Source organism: Typopeltis vanoorti, chromosome 19, assembly GCF_054136105.1.
Source record: "Typopeltis vanoorti isolate ZY-2024b chromosome 19, IOZ_Tvanoo_1.0, whole genome shotgun sequence".
NCBI classification, from domain to species: domain Eukaryota; kingdom Metazoa; phylum Arthropoda; class Arachnida; order Uropygi; family Thelyphonidae; genus Typopeltis; species Typopeltis vanoorti.
In genome coordinates, this window is record NC_143567.1 from 104,995,198 (window position 1) to 105,013,169 (window position 17,972).

General features: G+C 32.4%; 1 protein-coding gene across 2 annotated transcripts in view; it reads right to left on the reverse strand.

Moving 5' to 3' along the window:
- LOC150096425 (uncharacterized) overlaps positions 1 to 17,972 on the reverse strand; it is a 77,631-nt gene that overhangs the window by 5,650 nt on the left and 54,009 nt on the right. Inside the window, exons 3-4 of one of the 2 annotated variants that reach the window (XM_090409327.1) lie at positions 17,676 to 17,836; positions 1,290 to 1,450 (exon numbers count right to left, since the gene is read on the reverse strand). The gene's annotated coding sequence lies outside the window, so the exon portion shown is untranslated. Of the gene's footprint in view, positions 1 to 1,289; positions 1,451 to 7,436; positions 7,569 to 17,675; positions 17,837 to 17,972 lie in introns of those variants that run through there. The other variant, XM_090409328.1, reaches the window with a different exon arrangement.

Genomic DNA, 17,972 nt, shown 5'->3' on the forward strand with positions numbered 1-17,972 from the left:
GTTTCCCATGTAACATGAGATAAAATGGTTGCTATTAAGCCAAACTTGAATAATATAGTATATTATTGAATAATAATATACTATATTAATATTGAATAATAATAAATGAGCCGTAGTAATACTGATTCGGTGGTTAGGATGTTAATTTTGTATCTCTTTAAATTATAGGCTGCTTAAAGTTGTTAAAAGGTTTTAAGATTGAATAATAGGCAATATATTTAAACTGTATGTATATTAATATATAACATGGGTTATCCATTTAGATACTTGAATTTCTTTTTAGTTACGAAACACATAAAACAATGGGGTTTACCTGGTCTTCTATGATATCACCAATTTTTCTTTCGTTGACAGGTGTGAAGAATTTTGTATTGAAAAGCAAGGAATTTTTTTACAATTTTTTCAGTTCACTTTCATTAGTGATGGCCACTTTTCGTGATTGATCAGTTTTCTTCTTGTATATTTTTGAGTATTTGTACTTCTTGTCTGGTTTTTCTTTCTTGTAAAGATACAACAGATTTCTGTAGTATGGTGTTAGATAATCGTTCAAGATATCTAGGACTTTCCTTCGAGGAACAACATATATTCAATGTTGTTAGTCATATTTTTTGGCAACTTTTAATTAATCTTTCTTTAGCCTGTTGCGACGAGAGATAGACTAGGATATTTGCGGTGTTACTGTGTGCTGGAGTTGTTTCCCTAAGTGATTTTATATTTTCTTTGTTTCTTTCACAGAGTTTAAAACTTCTTGCACGCTAACAATATTCAATTTCAAAAATTTAAGTCAAACTGATCTTTTATTTCTTGCTTATGCAAGCTGCGTATATCGTTTAGTGTTTCAATTTGTTTTTCTGTTCATTGCCTGAGTTCTCCAAGAAGGGTTCGCATTATGTTTAATTCTTCAGAGATTAAATCTGTTAGATCAGGTATTTTTGATATGTCGACTTTATTTAGTAATTTATTAGCACTGATTTGGGTCTTAATCTGCTTTGCTAGTTTTGTTCGTTTTCTGCATGAGCTACAAAGACCCAATGATTCGTCACTTTTAGGGATTTCGCTTTCCATGTATTCATGGCACTCAGAAAACCGGGACCAATCCAACTGCAAGTTGTCGTTACAGTCAACACATTGAAAGTAGTTGCCATTAATAGCCCGCTTCTTATCACTGTATCTGCATAGGTATTTCCTACATTTTGACAGCAATATTTGTAATTTGATAGTGACAGTCTTTTATTGAAAGAATTCTAAAACAATGAATTATAAATAGAATGAAAATCAGTAAGTCATACCTGAAATTAGTTGTCTCCAAGTCCTTATATCCTTGAGAAGCCTCTGTCCGGCAGGAAAGGAACGTCAGGTCGAAGGTCACGTCCGTTCACTTTGAAGGTCACCTCAAAATATCAAGGAGCACAAAATTCACATTTCTGTTTACAGTAGAGCGAAGCGACACCTGTGAAATATTAACAAATATCAATAATAATATTAAAATAATAATAATTTTATTATATCAAAAGTTTATTATCTTTCAAAGAAATCAAAGACTATAGTTAACATTTGTTACATGCTATTAGAATTATTATAATTGCGAAAACATAATATTTTAATTAACGTTAAAATTAATAGTAATCATAACAGAATAATTTATGAGTTTTACATTACAACAGTTATATAGTAATTTCTGCATTTTACAATTTACAGTTATATTTCAATTTGTAGTTTATTTAAATCAAAATTTACATTTGCAAATTCTCTTGAACTTGTTAGCATTGCAGAATGTTGAATGCTTTCATTCTTATTGATCTTCGTGAATAGATACACTTCTTTTATTACGATATTGGGTCTCTGTTGTTACGATTGGTGTTGTTTAAGTAGTTCCTTCTCATTATCATCATAATTATTATTATTGTTATTATATATTTTTACAATGATAATTATTATTATTATTATTGTTTTTGTTATTGTTATTATGCAACATTTTGTACTAAACCGAAAATATAATATGTAAATAGTCTAAATGTAAATAGCGATGTTCTGTCTGTGTTGTTACGATGGGTGTTGTTCAAGTAATTCCTCATTTATTATTATTATTATTATTATTATTATTATTATTATTATTATTATTATTATTATTATTACAGCAGAAATGAAGTTTATGAGAAAAACTGCAAAGTATACCCTATTTGATCACAAAAGAAACGAAGATATTATGAAAGAATTAAACCAAGAACCAGTAATAGAAAAAATTAAAAAATATAAACATAAATTGATGGAACACGTTCAAAGAATGAAAACAGAAAGATTACCAAAACAAGCCTTAAAGTACAAGCCATTAGGAAAAAGAAAACCAGGACGTCCTCTTAAACGATTCAACGATGACTTCTATGGCCGGAACAGGCCATGTTAGGCCTAAATCCTTGATACGTATTATTATTATTATTATTATTAAACTGTCAGTAAAGTATATAAAACAATAAAGAAGATACTGAAAAATGATTATTATGTGATAATATCATTAATATAATATTACTATGTAACATGAAAAAATAATGTAACAAATTATTCTTATTATTAAAAAAATATGCAAATAATGAGTTTGCATTGTATGCTTGTGAGAAATAGGAAATATAATATTTTAGTTGCATATGTGTAAATACTGTTGTATAATCACCTTTCTCAAACTTTGAAAAAAATAATAGTAAACTACATGTAATATTATATAATTTGTGTAACTCTGAATATAACTGTAAATTATTACTGTGATTGTTAATTTAAAAGATACCAAAGAAACTATGTTATCATCATTATTATTGAAATATCATTAGATGTAGCACTTAGTGCTGAACCTTGCAAAATAATATACTGAATGTTACTCAAGATGATAATTGTATACAGTATATGTTACCAGTGGCGTGTTGGTAAATTTTTAACAACCGGCTCGCTTTGTGTGACAGGGGAGGGGTGAGATAGACCTTTTCTAACCCCCCTCAACTCAATAAATAAATGATTATGTAACAGATATGTGCCTTTTCTCTTAAAAAATTCAAATTCTTTTTATCAAGATTTTTGTATCGAATAATTTATAATTTTTCATAATAAAAGTGAAACTGATCTCTATAAACAAAGAAATCATTTTTGACATAAATACTGCATCAGCCTCTAAAAGAATTGTCAATTTTTCTGGGTTAGGATGTCTGAAAACGAAACAAGACATTCTTGTTTGAGGCAATTTATTGCGACTTCTGGGAATCTTTCTCTTCAGTGTTTCTCAAAATAGTAATCTACGACTTTTAGCTTTTCCTCCAGCTAACAGGACTATTGTCCAGCATTTCTAAGACGTATTTCAGAAATAGCAACCAGAAGCATTTTCTATGGTATACAGTTTTACATATTGAAAATATAGCATAGTATTTCTAAATCTTTGAATAATTTCAGAAGACCGCTGAACAGCTGATTTCAGATGCAAAGAAAGAGTACAGAATTGGAAGCTTCGAATATACGACAACATTACTGCTTTATTTCTTTAGCAAAACGGTAAACTGAAATAAGAGATTTTGAATACTGTCTGAAAGCTTTCAAACCAGTAGAAATTTAAAGTAGTTATGTAACTGAGTTTGAGGACAGAAGGGGGGGGGGGAGTTGCAGTAAAAAATCCTAAAAATGAGCATTAATTTTTGAATCATACCATACAGGATATCTTTCCTATTATATTTTCAACATATCTACTGTGGTTAAGCACTGGATATTATAGTAATGTGCATCCTACAAAAAAAAAAAAAAAAAACTGTTGCAATTTTAAGTAAAAGAAGATGGCGAAGTGTCTCTGATAATATACCATTGTATATAAATTTTTGATACTAAAAAAGATACAATATCGGAAACCGAGAAATGCAGTTTACATTCATTTGTTTTTCAAAAAAAAAAAAAAAATCGTTCCTAAAATTGAAATGTGACGATCCATATAAAGGTATTTTGCAGAGAAAGAAAGCAAAAATCATGTTTATTTCACTATATGCTATTTAAAAATATAAATATTTGACAAAATATTTTAAACGTAAAGAAACATTTGAAAATTCGCGAAAAATTATCTATATCGTCAGTGAAGTGAAGGAAATTTACTATTACTAAAATATATTCGTTGCAAAGGCTGATCTATGGTCATTTCAGGATTGATTATTTATTTTGGCAGATGTGAAACTTCTTTTTTTGGAAAGAGACACAAGAAAAAAAAAGGATCAAATCTCCTAGTACAGTGAAGAAAATTCGAAGTAACAAAAATTCTGGGGTGGTCTTGCTATTTCATCCACGTCGGCATAGGAGGAATCTGATATCAAAATTGAAGATGTTAATATCAGTTTATTGCTTTATGCGGATGATGTTATATTTCGCGTCGGTCTGTGGCAGGATAGATAGTGAATGCTTTCAAATCCTCTCATGAAACAAATTGTGATAATAACAAAACTAAACAATAACTCAATATTTATTTTTATTGAAAAATATTTGGCCAAAATTTTTATAATAATTTCCAAACAGAAATTTGATTTTCACTAAAATGTTTCTCCTTTTTTCTGTCGTACCCTCGTATCTATGGCCAATCTATGAGTTTTATTTATCCACGAATTTACGAAAGGTGTAGCGTCCCATTCTTTTAATTCTTTGCCCAGTAAATTAACCGCTATGAAATCAGAAATATGTTCAGCCGTTAAACTGTTTCTAAGTTTTGAACATACCAAGTTCATTAAACTAAAACCTCTTTCAGCTTCTGCGATACTGACTGCTATAGTGTTAATTATTTTTCTAGCTGTTTTAATTGTTGCAGGAACTGCTTCCGTTTTTCCCTTTATGTTGTCATCCGCAAAATCTCGAAATTTTTTTTTTTTTTCTGGTATTTCAAAACTTCAATTAATTGATCTAATTTTCTTTCACCTTCCATCCAAGGTGAAGTTAATTTTTCACATGGCCATGTAGATTCATCTAGTAAATCGAAAAGTTCTAAGATATCTTTATTAGCTTTGCTGGGTAAAAGTCGCAAATTCATAAAATAAATAATTTTGTCAAGCAATTTTTCTTTGGGAAGTGACATTACGTTTGTGTCGTTATAAAATGGGATATCTTTATATTTGTCAGATTCCATTAACTCATTAATTTGTTGCTCATGCTTTCCGTGATTGTTTTTAAGAAGTTCAAAAGCACGTATTGTGCGCTTTATTAACATTTTCGCTTTGATTAAATTTGTTTTTCGGGATTGAAAGCCGATTGAAAGTAAAGAAAATTCTTCGAGAATATCTATCATTAGAGCCAGATCTTTAAAAAATTTTATATTGTTAAACTTTTTGCCATGCCGGTATAAACTGCAGACTGAGCAAAATGCTGATACAAAGCAGGATATGCTCGCCACACTGCTTTAGCAGATAGCAAACTACATGCGGCCCATCGCGGCACGAGAATTCGCCCAATTTTAATAATTTCTATATCGAGTTCTTTTGCTATAGCTGCAAGTTCTGTTTGATTTTTATTTGATTGGTGATAAATTGAATAAATTTTATCTTGAAATATTTTAAAAAGATTTGTTTGTTTTATATCAGTAATTGAATCGTCAAGTGCTAGCTGAAGCCTGTTATTTAAACAATGCCAAACAATTATTTTTGGAAATTTTTCCATTAATTTGGTAGCAACTCCAGACTTCCTCCCTAGCATTGTACTGGAACCGTCAGAACAAAAAGCTATTAAATTTGATTGAAAGCCAAACGGCTATTTTTCTGGCAACCTTAATAATAATGAAGGGGATACAAATCCTTTGATGTTTACTGCCAATAAGCGAAACTCTAAGAACTAGGACTAAGATCTATGAGTTTCATACCGAAAAACTATCGGCAAATCCAAGTGTAAGTAACCACTTGGTAGTACAACACCAAGGCAACTCGTATCAAAGGTGAAGCAAGCTATCCTCGTCATAATGTAAAAACACAGCCCCTAGGGGATGTAATGCTGTAATTACATTATGAGGAGAGGTCACTACCCAGACCGGTTTCAACCTTTTTTGAGGTCTCATCAGTGAGTAGTTAGACTTGGAAGATACGATTTGCCTTGGTGTTGTACTACCAAGTGGTTACTTATACTTGGATTTGCCGGTAGTTTTTCGGTATGAAACTCATAGATCTTAATCCTAGTTCTTAGAGTTTCGCTTACTGGCAGTTAAACATCAAAGGATTTGTATCCCCTTCATTTGCTATTAAATTTGCTTGTAAATATTCATAATCAAAACCAAATTGATTCAATGTGGACATTAAAGTATTTTCTGCAGTTGTAGATATCAGTTCTTCAATGCAACAAATAACATAACTGGATTGGAGATGGATGGTACACTATATTGTAAATATATTACTAAAGTACTTTAGTAATATATTGTGGACGCTTTCAATTATAATGCAAATTTTAGAATTCTCGTTGATCACATTTTTAAATATTTTATTCTAATTTCATTTGCAATATGCTCTTCAATATTTGTAGCATTATATCGCGTATATAAACAATTTCCTATGTCAACACCATTTTTTGATTGCAATTCTACTGCCCCTTCGATATCAGCTAAGGGTCTATTTTGTTTTATTAAACTATACACAGTGCTAAATATTTTCGCAGTAATTTCAATCAGTTTAGAATTTATTTTTTTCTATTAAATTTGGTATAGCGTTATTGGCTGATTTCCTTAATAAATCCTGTACAAGACTATGTGATTTAGACAAATTATGTTCTCGAATTTTTTTTTCAAAGAAGCTTGTCTAGAACAGCTATTATTTCCATTTGAGACAATCAAATACATACTCCATTCTTTTGATACATGCACATGTTTCTCCGCAGATACTCCTAAATTTCCAACAATCTTTGCATCCCAATTTTCCTTCCTTTATATCAACCATTTATACTGTTCTAAATGGTTGTTAGTTATTAGTTGATTTTCACACCAACAATCCGGAAGAGAAAGATTAGATTTTTTTCCTAATAATGAATTTTCATTATAGTCACAGATCGAATCTTCTGCAATAGAACTCTGTGAAGAATTTGATTCTTCCCAAAGTTCTATTGTATCTTCAGATGTCTTTATTTCTGCTTCTTCAAATTTTGTCCTTTTAATGTTTATAAAGTTTAATAAATCGCTTTGCCTCTTCGACATTTTGAACAAGGGCTGGAAAAAATTTTTTTTTCTTAACATTTTTCTAATGGAAAGGCATTATGTTGTTCTTACATACATTTATTAAAAAAAAACAGAAGAATATTTATTGTTGCTTATTTCATTTCATTTTTTCAACTAACGGCTATCCGCTTTTCGACCACCAAACTCTAATCCTGATTAAAATTATTTTAATTATAAACAAAAAAATTAAAAAATCGAAATAAAAACATATAAAGAAAATTTGAATATATTACCTACAACTTACCTATTATCAAATGAAATCCTGAACAAAATAAAAAAAAATGTAACACTAATATTACCATTCGTTTAAGACTGGCACAATTATACACTGTGAGTAGCCGATCAAACGACGAGACCGTAGCCGGCGACGAATTCTTATATTTATCGATAGTGCAACAATGTTGCATTTCCAAGAACTTAATGTTGCAAATTCTTGAAAATTTGTCGAAAAATGACGCATTATTGTTATATACCCAGTTCGGGAGTTTTGATAACGTGTTTGTGTTTTAATGAACAGACATTGTTAAATAAATAAAATCCGAATTGAAGTCTTTGGCTCTTCATATATCTAATAATCCAATAATCTAAATAAAATCGTTTCCAAATTCCCGTTCTTAAAGTGTTTATTATACAATTTCAAAATATTTACGAGAAAAAAGTACATGCTATCATTCATCATCTATCCTTTCATAAAGAATTTTAATAACCACGCTCGCCCGACTTAAATATATTAACAACCGGCTCGCTAAATTTGAAAAATATTAACAACCGGCTCGAGCGAGCCGGTCCCAACACACGTTACATAATGTAACGATTTGAGAGATCAATAAAAAAATAAAAAATAAAATAAAAAAATAAAATAAAATAAATAAAAATAAATTATTATTATTATTATTATACATTTTTCAATGATATTTATTATTATTGTTGTTGTTGTTATGCAACATTTTGTACTAACCCGAAAATATAGCATGTAAATAGTCTAAATGTAAATAGACGAATGATAAAGATAACACATTGTCAAATAAAAGAAGGGAAATAAATATGGATACATAATAAAATGTAAAATGCAGCATGTAAACTTATAAACTACCTTGTCTAACTGCGAATAATATTTATAAACGATTATTGTGATTGTCATTATTCTGTTATATGAATTCCACATTATGCAATTAAAAAGATATTAAAGTAGTTATGTAATTGAGTTCCAGGACAGAAGACGAGGGGGGGGGGGTTGCAGTAAAATATCCTAAAAATGAGCATAAATTTTGAATTATTCCATACAGGATATGCTTCCTATTATATTTTCAACATGTCTACAGTGGTTAAGCACTGGATATTATAGTAATGTGCATCAAAAAAAAAAAATTCCGTTGCAACAAAAGAAGAAGGCAAAGAGTCTCTGGTAAAATACAATTAGATATAAACTTTTGATACTAAAAAAGACACAACATCGGAAACCGAGTAATGCAGTTTATAATCATTTGTTGTTCATAAAAATAAAAAATAAAAAATCGTTCCTAAAACTGAAATGTGACGATCCATATAAAGGTATTTTGCAAAGAGAGAAAGCAAAATGTCATATCTATATCACTAAATGTTATTTAAAAATATAAATATTTGACAAAATATTTAAATACGAGCAAACATTTGAAAATTCGCGAAAATAACCAATATTTTCACTAAAGTGAAGGAAATTTACTGTTACTAAAATATATTCAACGCAAAGGCTGATATGTGGTCATTTCAGAATTGATTATTTATTTTGGCAGATGTGAAACTTCTATTTTTGGAAAGAGACACAAGAAATAAATTGTTCAGCAAAAAAAAAATAAATAAATAAAATAAAATAAATCAAATATCCTAGTACAGTAAAGCAAATTCCAACTACCACAGTACATGTAAAGACAAGTGACACAAAAGTCCCTCCACCACAGTTAATCTGTTAATGGCTCTAAAATCGCCATTAAGGTATTAACGGTGGAGGATGGCAAAACTTGATAAAAGATAGAATGGGGATGAAGTTTTGATCCGTGAAAAATGCTGTGGTTGTCTGGTAATTTCATCCACATCGGCCGGTAGCAAGATTAATGCAAAGCACATCTCCTGGAGGAGTGCTATGTATTAAAAGCAAGGGGCCACTACCCAGACCGGTTACGACCTTTATTGAGGTCTCATCAGGGGGATGAGACTCACCTTATGGTAACTTGTTTTGGTAAAATATTTATAAGCTCTGTATTACTAAAATCTTGGTATTTCTAAGCCTGGCTCCCAGACTTAGAAATACAAGGCTATAAATAAATAAATATATATATTTATTTATTTATTTATTTATTTATTTGCTTCCTGCTCTTTACAGATTGAGCAGAATGTCACAATCACCAGCAAAGAAACATAGACATTCAAATGAAAAGGATATTAGACAATTTAAAGAACACTGGACTTAAAAATGTGACATGATTAAGAAAGATAATAAAGTATTATGCATTTTACGTCCCGAATCAGTTGTTTGTAATACTTCTTCTGTAAAGAGACATTTTGAAACTGATCATAAGAAATTAAGTAACAAAAGTGAGCCAAGAACAAAGAGAATTAATTTCTTATGAACTGAGCAAGACAGAAAAAAATGGTCCGATATTTTGATGGAATTTATTTCAGGTAGCCTAGTTCCAATTTAGTTGCTGCTAGTTTTAAGGTTATTTTAAGGTTTCAAAAGTTATTGCCCAAAGTGGAAAACCACTCAGTGATGGGAAGTATAATAGGGAAGCATGGCTTGAATGTGCTCCATTCCTTTTTGACAATCTTTCAGAAAAGGTAAAAATTATTCAGCGCATTAAAGAATTGTTTGAGTAGAAAAACAATTAAGGATAGAACACGTAAGTTGGAAAGGAATATAGCAGAGTAATTAACAAAAGATTTGGCTTCATGTAAGTTCTTTTCTATTTGTGTTGATGAGAGCAAAGACATTATATCATCAGCTAGGCTGGCAATTTTTGCTCGATTTTGTAGGGATGATGATTTATGCAAAGAGATGATTACCCTTTTAACACTACCTGAGCGTACGTGTGGTTGAAATATGCAAAGCAGTTAGGAACGAATTATCTATTCGGCAAATTGATATTTCAAAAGTGGTATTCATCACAAAAGATGCTGCGCCCAGCATGATTGGTAGGGAAGCAGAATTTGTAAATCTGTTTGCAAAGCATGTTGATCATCCACTAATAGGTTTTCATTGCATCCTACATGAGGATAATTTATGTGCAAACGCTGGCTTAAAGGAACTTCAAGAAGTGACGCAAACGGTAACCAAGGTTGTTAATTACATTTCTGCTCTTGCTTTGAATAAAAGACAATTTCAGAATCTATTGAACGAAGTGGATTCGGTGTACAACGGACTAATAATGTACAACAATGTCCGCCCCCCCCCCCCCCCACCCCCCCCCCCCCCCACCCCCCCCCCCCCCCACCCCCCCCCCCCCCCACCCCCCCCCCCCCCCACCCCCCCCCCCCCCCACCCCCCCCCCCCCCCACCCCCCCCCCCCCCCACCCCCCCCCCCCCCCACCCCCCCCCCCCCCCACCCCCCCCCCCCCCCACCCCCCCCCCCCCCCACCCCCCCCCCCCCCCACCCCCCCCCCCCCCCACCCCCCCCCCCCCCCACCCCCCCCCCCCCCCACCCCCCCCCCCCCCCACCCCCCCCCCCCCCCACCCCCCCCCCCCCCCACCCCCCCCCCCCCCCACCCCCCCCCCCCCCCACCCCCCCCCCCCCCCACCCCCCCCCCCCCCCACCCCCCCCCCCCCCCACCCCCCCCCCCCCCCACCCCCCCCCCCCCCCACCCCCCCCCCCCCCCACCCCCCCCCCCCCCCACCCCCCCCCCCCCCCACCCCCCCCCCCCCCCACCCCCCCCCCCCCCCACCCATTAAGAGAGTGTGTTCATTGTTTATATTTTCTTATCCCAAAGTAAAAAAAAAATTGATTACTTTGAATTAAATAATTTTTAAGTTAACTTAAGCTAAAAAATCAGAAATGTACATTAGAACAGTTCCACATCAAAATGATTTTTTGGGTTTTTTTCTACTACAGATGATACATTTCAAGGGCTTCTCATTAATGAGTGTTCTTAAGTGTCTTTTATGATCTTTTCGTGGTAAGAAGTTGATACAGTGGAATTGAAACACTTCAGAATTCTATAATTATGAATTCTGAAGTGTTTTAAATATTCTGTAAAAGAAAACTTCTTACGATAGAGTGTACTTCGAAGTTCTTTCATTAGTTTGGTTTACTAAATCTGTTTTAATAATTAAATCTCCTGAATTAGAAATTTTCTTTTTCCAGATAGTCCATTCGAATGGTTACGCATTTTTAAATTCTTAAATGTCTTTTAAGCTGAGATGATTAAGAAAATTTCTTTTTACATATTATTCAATTATATAGTTTATCAATGGTGTGAATTCTTAAGTGTGGTTTAAGCTGAGATGACTGAGAAAATTTCTTTTCACACATTGGACATTGGAAAGGTTTCTCATTAGTGTGAATTCTTACATGTCTTTTAAGATTTCCTGACTGAGAAAATTTCTTTTGACAGAATGTACAAATAAATGGTCTTTCATTAGAATGAATTCTGAAGTGTTGCTTAAGATGTGATGCTATTTTAAATTTCTTCCCGCACAAACTACAGTCGAATGGTTTTTCATTACTGTGCAATCTTAAATGCGTTTTTAGGGAACCTGACTTTGAAAATTTCTTATGACATATAGTACATTCGAAAGGTTTCTCATTAGTGTGAATTCTTATGTGATTTTTAAGACTTCCTGACTGAGAAAATTTCGTTTGACAGAATGTACAAGAATATGGTCTTTCATTAGAATGAATTCTGAAGTGTTGCTTAAGATATGATGCCTTCTTAAATGTCTTCCCGCACATACTACACTCGAATGATTTTTCATTAGTGTGAAATCTTATGTGTGTGTTAAGTTCTTCCGATTGTAAAAATATTTTGTCACAGACAGTGCACATAAAGTGCTCTTCCTTAGCGTGAATTCTTGTATCCATTTGACGCCTTCCTGTGTGAGAAAAGTACTTCGCTCAGTTGTTTTGAAAACTTAAATATATTTTCTGATATCAAAACAGTTTGTTTCTCAGATGGACTTTGGAATGAATTCTATTTTGAATAAATTATTATTGGTTGTTTTGATATCTAGGTTAAAATTTGTTATAAGTGTTACACTCGAAGGGTTTCTTCTGATTATGAGTTCATAAATGTTCAATAAAATATTTTGTTTACGAAAATTACTTATCACCGATATCACACAGAAGCAGACGAGACACTTAATTGGATGATTTATTAAGTGTGTTTTGCGATCTCCTGCTGGCTAAAATTTCTTTCAACTGAAGAAGAATTCTGTTAATTTCTGAAACAAGTTGCGCACCTTCAACATTTGTTAATATTTTTACAATGCACCGAGTATTCTTCACTCAGTTTCTTTTTAAAAACATTTCTATTTCTTTAGAGTATCAGTAATTTGTTATCTTCCATCTGAGTGTTCTCTGTTTTTAATCCTTCAAATTAATTGTTTACTTCCTTTTTCTTTGGAAAAACTGCTAATTTCAACTCACTTGTTTACAGCATTTTTAGGGAAAAAAATGGCCACTGATTTGACATTACAGTACTTCATTTAGTTGAAATAATTGCTTCTGCTATTCAAACCTTATTTCAGGTTTCCTGAATATTTTTAATTAATGTGAGGGAATGTTTCTTTATTTCAGCATTCATTTCTCGTGGAATATGGATCTGTACAAAAGGAAAAAATAACTACTTTTCATTTTCAATCTACACACACTAAAAATGGAAAGTATTTGTAATGAACAGAAATTATGACAGAAATTGTTTTCTAATACTCTGATTTAAATACATTAATTTTCTTTTTATATAAAGAAGTGGTGTTCACTACTTTTCTGCTATGTTTGTAGTATTAGTTTTGGGAAAAACAAACAAACAAAAACAAAGGTATACAAATGATTTAATACAATACATTGTTTAAAACAGGCGCATTAATCGAAAGCGCACTAATCGAATATAATAACCTATGGAGAAAAGTATAATTCGTTGCTCAAATTTTTTTTTGAACCTTATTTTTTTATAAAAGAATTAAAGTATGTCTCAAGGACTAGTTATAGGAAAACCATGAAGTTAAAAAACAATAAAACATATTTAGAATATAAATTTTATTATTCTAATCCTTAAAGAATTGGGCTAACGTAGTTTGGCGGGCATTTTGTTTCTTTTTTTTTTCATACAACCGACGGTATGGCCCTACTGCCTCTTCTACTCTTCTGCAACTTTTACTGCTTCTCTCTTCATCAGGATCAGCCTCTAAACAAAACTTCGATTGTACGAAAAATATTTTCAAATTGTTTCTGTGAAATCTCTTTTGGCTGATTATCAGTGGGTTAAATTTTCTCATATTCTTCGGGATCTTCCCGCTGTGCATCTAAATTTAGCAGGTCGGAATCACTCAATTCTTCATTTTTCTTTTGACAGAATGTACAAGTATATGGTCTTTCATTAGAATGGATTCTCAAGTGTATCTTAAGATATGATGCCTTCTAAAATGTCTTCCAGCACATACTACACTCGAATGATTTTTCATTAGTGTGAAATCTTATGTGTCTGTTAAGTTCTTCTGATTGTAAAAATATTTTGGTAGATAAATTAATAGATAAAATACATTAATAGATAAAATTTCCCAACAATAGTTACTACTTTAAAAACTACAATGATCATAAAAGAGAAGTTAATTTTCCACATGTAATAATAATAAATTCATCACAGAAGACGGATTGATTACCCTATTTCGGAATGGATTTTCCTTTTTGTGACTTGCGCAGGAGTGTCTCGAATCTGTGGGCGTACTCTATCAGACAACATAAATTTTGGCAGTAAAAATTTGGAGCATAGTGTACATGGAAGTAGTGTAGTATGCCATTAAAAATAAAATGTAATTTGTAAATGTTTTAAATCGGTAACTAAATTATTTCATTCTGGTGAGTGATTTTTTAAAGTCAGCCATAAAAATATATAGGGAGAAATTTTTTAAAATCTGTATCATTTATTTTTAAGATGTATACAAGCGCACTAATCGAATTTGGATAATCGGGGGGCGCATTAATCGAGGGATTACTGTATTTCAAACATTAAGTGACACGAAAACACTATATTGAACCTTTCGTTTTGTTCTTCTTACATAGTTTTTAGCGTTTGCTTAACTTAGCAATTTAAATTTGATGGATTTAAAAATATCGATGTGTATTATCATTTTCAGTAGTTATCGCTTGCCTTAACTACGGTAAATGGACTTTCCCACTGTAGGTTTCGTTATTATTCTGAATTTTTTTTCATGACCTCGTTACTTACCGAAATTGTTCATTTCTTCTTGGATGAAGCAGAATATTATGAACTTTGTGGATTTCTTTGTAAGATTTTCTAAGAGCGCACAACGACCTCCCAACTGCAAATCTTCAAATCGAATCATAAATGGCCTAGCCAGCAGTCTTATTCATACGCTGTTAATAACAGAAGTGCTTATAAAAGATTCACGTAATTTAGACCAAACAGCAGTTCATTAGAATAAAATTGCATAAATCGCATATATGTATTCATTCAGCTACCCTTTCCTAATGTTGATTTTTTTTTCTTTTTAAATAACACCTATGATATGCCACAAAGCCACATCACCGAGAACGGCGTGTGACTCATTGGATTAGATAATCCAGCACATGCTCTGAAGGAAAAAAGACATGGCCTCCTTTTCAAATTATTCCAGCATCCACTTAACCATGCCATTGATTTCATTCCAGCGTTAATAATTTATTACCACCTAAATTTTCATTTATGAACATTATTTACTAAAATAAAGAGCCAAAAGGCTAAGGCTTCAGTTCGGCAATGTAAAAGTATATAATCAAGTGGATATTTAGATCCATTATTATTTCAAAGCTGAATGTAGAAACTGAGAAATTTTCGTAAGGTAAATTAACCAGAGAGCTTATGGGAAAACATTCCCTGGCATAGACGAGTTGCCTTGGTATGGACCATATAGAAGACATAGGTGCCGTCCAAGCATCTATATATTCGTCTTTTAATGGTCCATTTTGATAAGGTTTCATTGACCTGACATCTGTTTTGAACTGGGTGGTTCTCCTCAGAGATCAGGTAGAAACCTTAACAGATAGCATAAACTCTCTTTCAATAAAATGGAACTTGAAATGGAGCTCGACATCTATATTGAGTGTTAAATATTATTTCAAATTTTTCTAGATATTTTGATATTTTTTCATCCACTATTCTTTCAATGATGTTTTCTATTACTGAGAGCGTGGATATAGGCCTGTAATTGTTAATTTCATCGAATTTTCCTTTTTTGTGTAGTTGAATTATCACTGGTGTTTCTATATCTGGTGGTATTTTACATTCCTGAAAAATTAAGTATAACATTTTCATAATGACTGTAGATGCCGCATAGTAGGGGTTGATATCTGGAGATCGTATTTGACAATATCCAGGGAAAGTTTTAAAAATGATTGTCGAGATCACCGTAGCCAAATCATTTTATATTATCTTAGGAGAATCTAAGAGTCTTATTTGTTGTGTCTGAATTGTGTCGGTGTTTGTTTATATATGACTGGATATAGTTGGCCTTAAATCTGTAATTTGTTCTGTGATTGTATTATTAATTTTTTATGCTAATTGCTTCTTTCTTAACAAAAATTAAAGAAAAATTAACAACAATAAACGAATAGCAGTTGTTGAGGCAGAGAAGGTCATATTTTATTCAGTGATTCGTTTATTGTTGTCCATTTTTCTTTAATTTTTGCTTAATTTAATATAATTTTATAGGTGTAATAACGATATTTAATTCGGCGTGTTTCTGATTGGTGTTTGTTTCTGTATAACCCCATTTTAATCTCTCATTATTTAGATTTCTTTTTTATCTGGTGCCATTCTAATCTTTAATTTCTGGGTAGCTTTCTTGTATACACTATGAATAGATACGACGAAAGAATGGTACAATTCTTCCGGATCATTGAACTGCATTGATCCGGAATTGATCTCAGAAAGAAGTTGGAGTTTGATTCTCCAGAACTGGGATGTGTAATGATGTATGGTCTACTAGTGTTGCTTTAATAGTTGAGGATAAAAGTCTGTTTTCATTTTGGTCTACAGAGCATTGTGCTATATTTTCGTTTATCATTTCCCATCTAGCATGAGATCAAATGGTTGCTGTTAAGCCAAAATTAATTATATATCTAAATAAGCCGTAGTAATGCTGATTTAGTGGTTAGGGTGCTAATGTTTATGTCTCCTTAAATTATAGACTGCTTAATGTTTTTAAACGTTTTGAGGTTGAAATAATAGGCAATATATTTTAACTAGGTATATGAATATGTAACATGGTTTATCGATTTGAATACATGAATTTCTTTTTTGCAGTTATGAAACACAAAAAAACATAATAACATCAATTTTGCCCTTCATTAACAGGTGTGAAGAATTTTCGTATTGAACAGCAAGGAATATTTTTAGAATTTTTTCAGCTCACTTTCATTAGTGATGGCCACTTTTCGTGATGGATCAGTTTTTCTTCTTGTATATTTTTGAGTATTTTTACTTCTTGTCTGTTTTTCTTTCTCTGTAAAGATACTACAGATTTCTGTAGTATGGTGTAGTAAAGTTAGATAATCGTTCAAGATATACAGGACTTTCCTTCGAGGAAACATATTCGATGTTGTTAGTCATCTTTTTGACTACTTTTAATTAATCTTTCTTTAGCCTGTTGCGACGACGAGACTAGGATATTTGCGGTATGATCTTTCCCTCGGCTGGAGTTGTTTCCGTAAGTGATTTTATATTTTCTTTGTTTCTTTCACAGAGTTTAAAACTTCTTGCACGCTAACAATATTCAATTTTAAAAATTTAAGTCAAACTGATCTTTTATTTCTTGCTTATGCAAGCTGCGTATGTCGTTTAGTGTTTCAATTTGTTTTTCTGTTCATTGCCTGAGTTCTCCAAGAAGGGATCGCATTATGTTTAATTCTTCAGGAGATTAAATCTGTTAGATCAGGTATTTTGGATGGGTCGACTTTATTCAGTAATTTATTGGCACTGATTTGGGTCTTAATCTGCTTTGCTAGTTTTGTTCGTTTTCTGCATGAGCTACAAAGCCCCACTGATTCGTCACTTTTAGGGATTTCACTTTCCATGTATTCATGGCACTCAGATAACCGGGACCAATCCGACTGCAAGTTGTCGTTACAGTCAACACATTGAAAGTATTTGCTATTAATAGCCCACTTCTTATCACCGTATCTGCATAAGTATTTCTTATACTTTGACAGCAATATTTGTACTTTGATAGTGACAGTCTTATATTGAAAGAATTCTAAAACAGTGAATTGTAAATAGAATGAAAATCAGTAAGTCATACCTGAAATTAGTTGTCTCCAAGTCCTTATATCCCTGAGAAGCCTCTGTCAGGCAAGAAAGGAACGATAGGTCGAAGGTCACGTCCGTTGACTTCGAAGGTCATCTCAAAATATCAAGGAGCACAAAACTCACATTTCTGTTTACAGTAGAGCGAAGCGACACCTGTGAAATATTAACAAATATCAATAATAACATTATAATAATAATAATTTTATTATATCAAAAGTTTATTGTCTTTCAAAGTAATCAAAGACCATAGTTAACATTTGTTGCATGCTATTAGAATTATTACAATTGT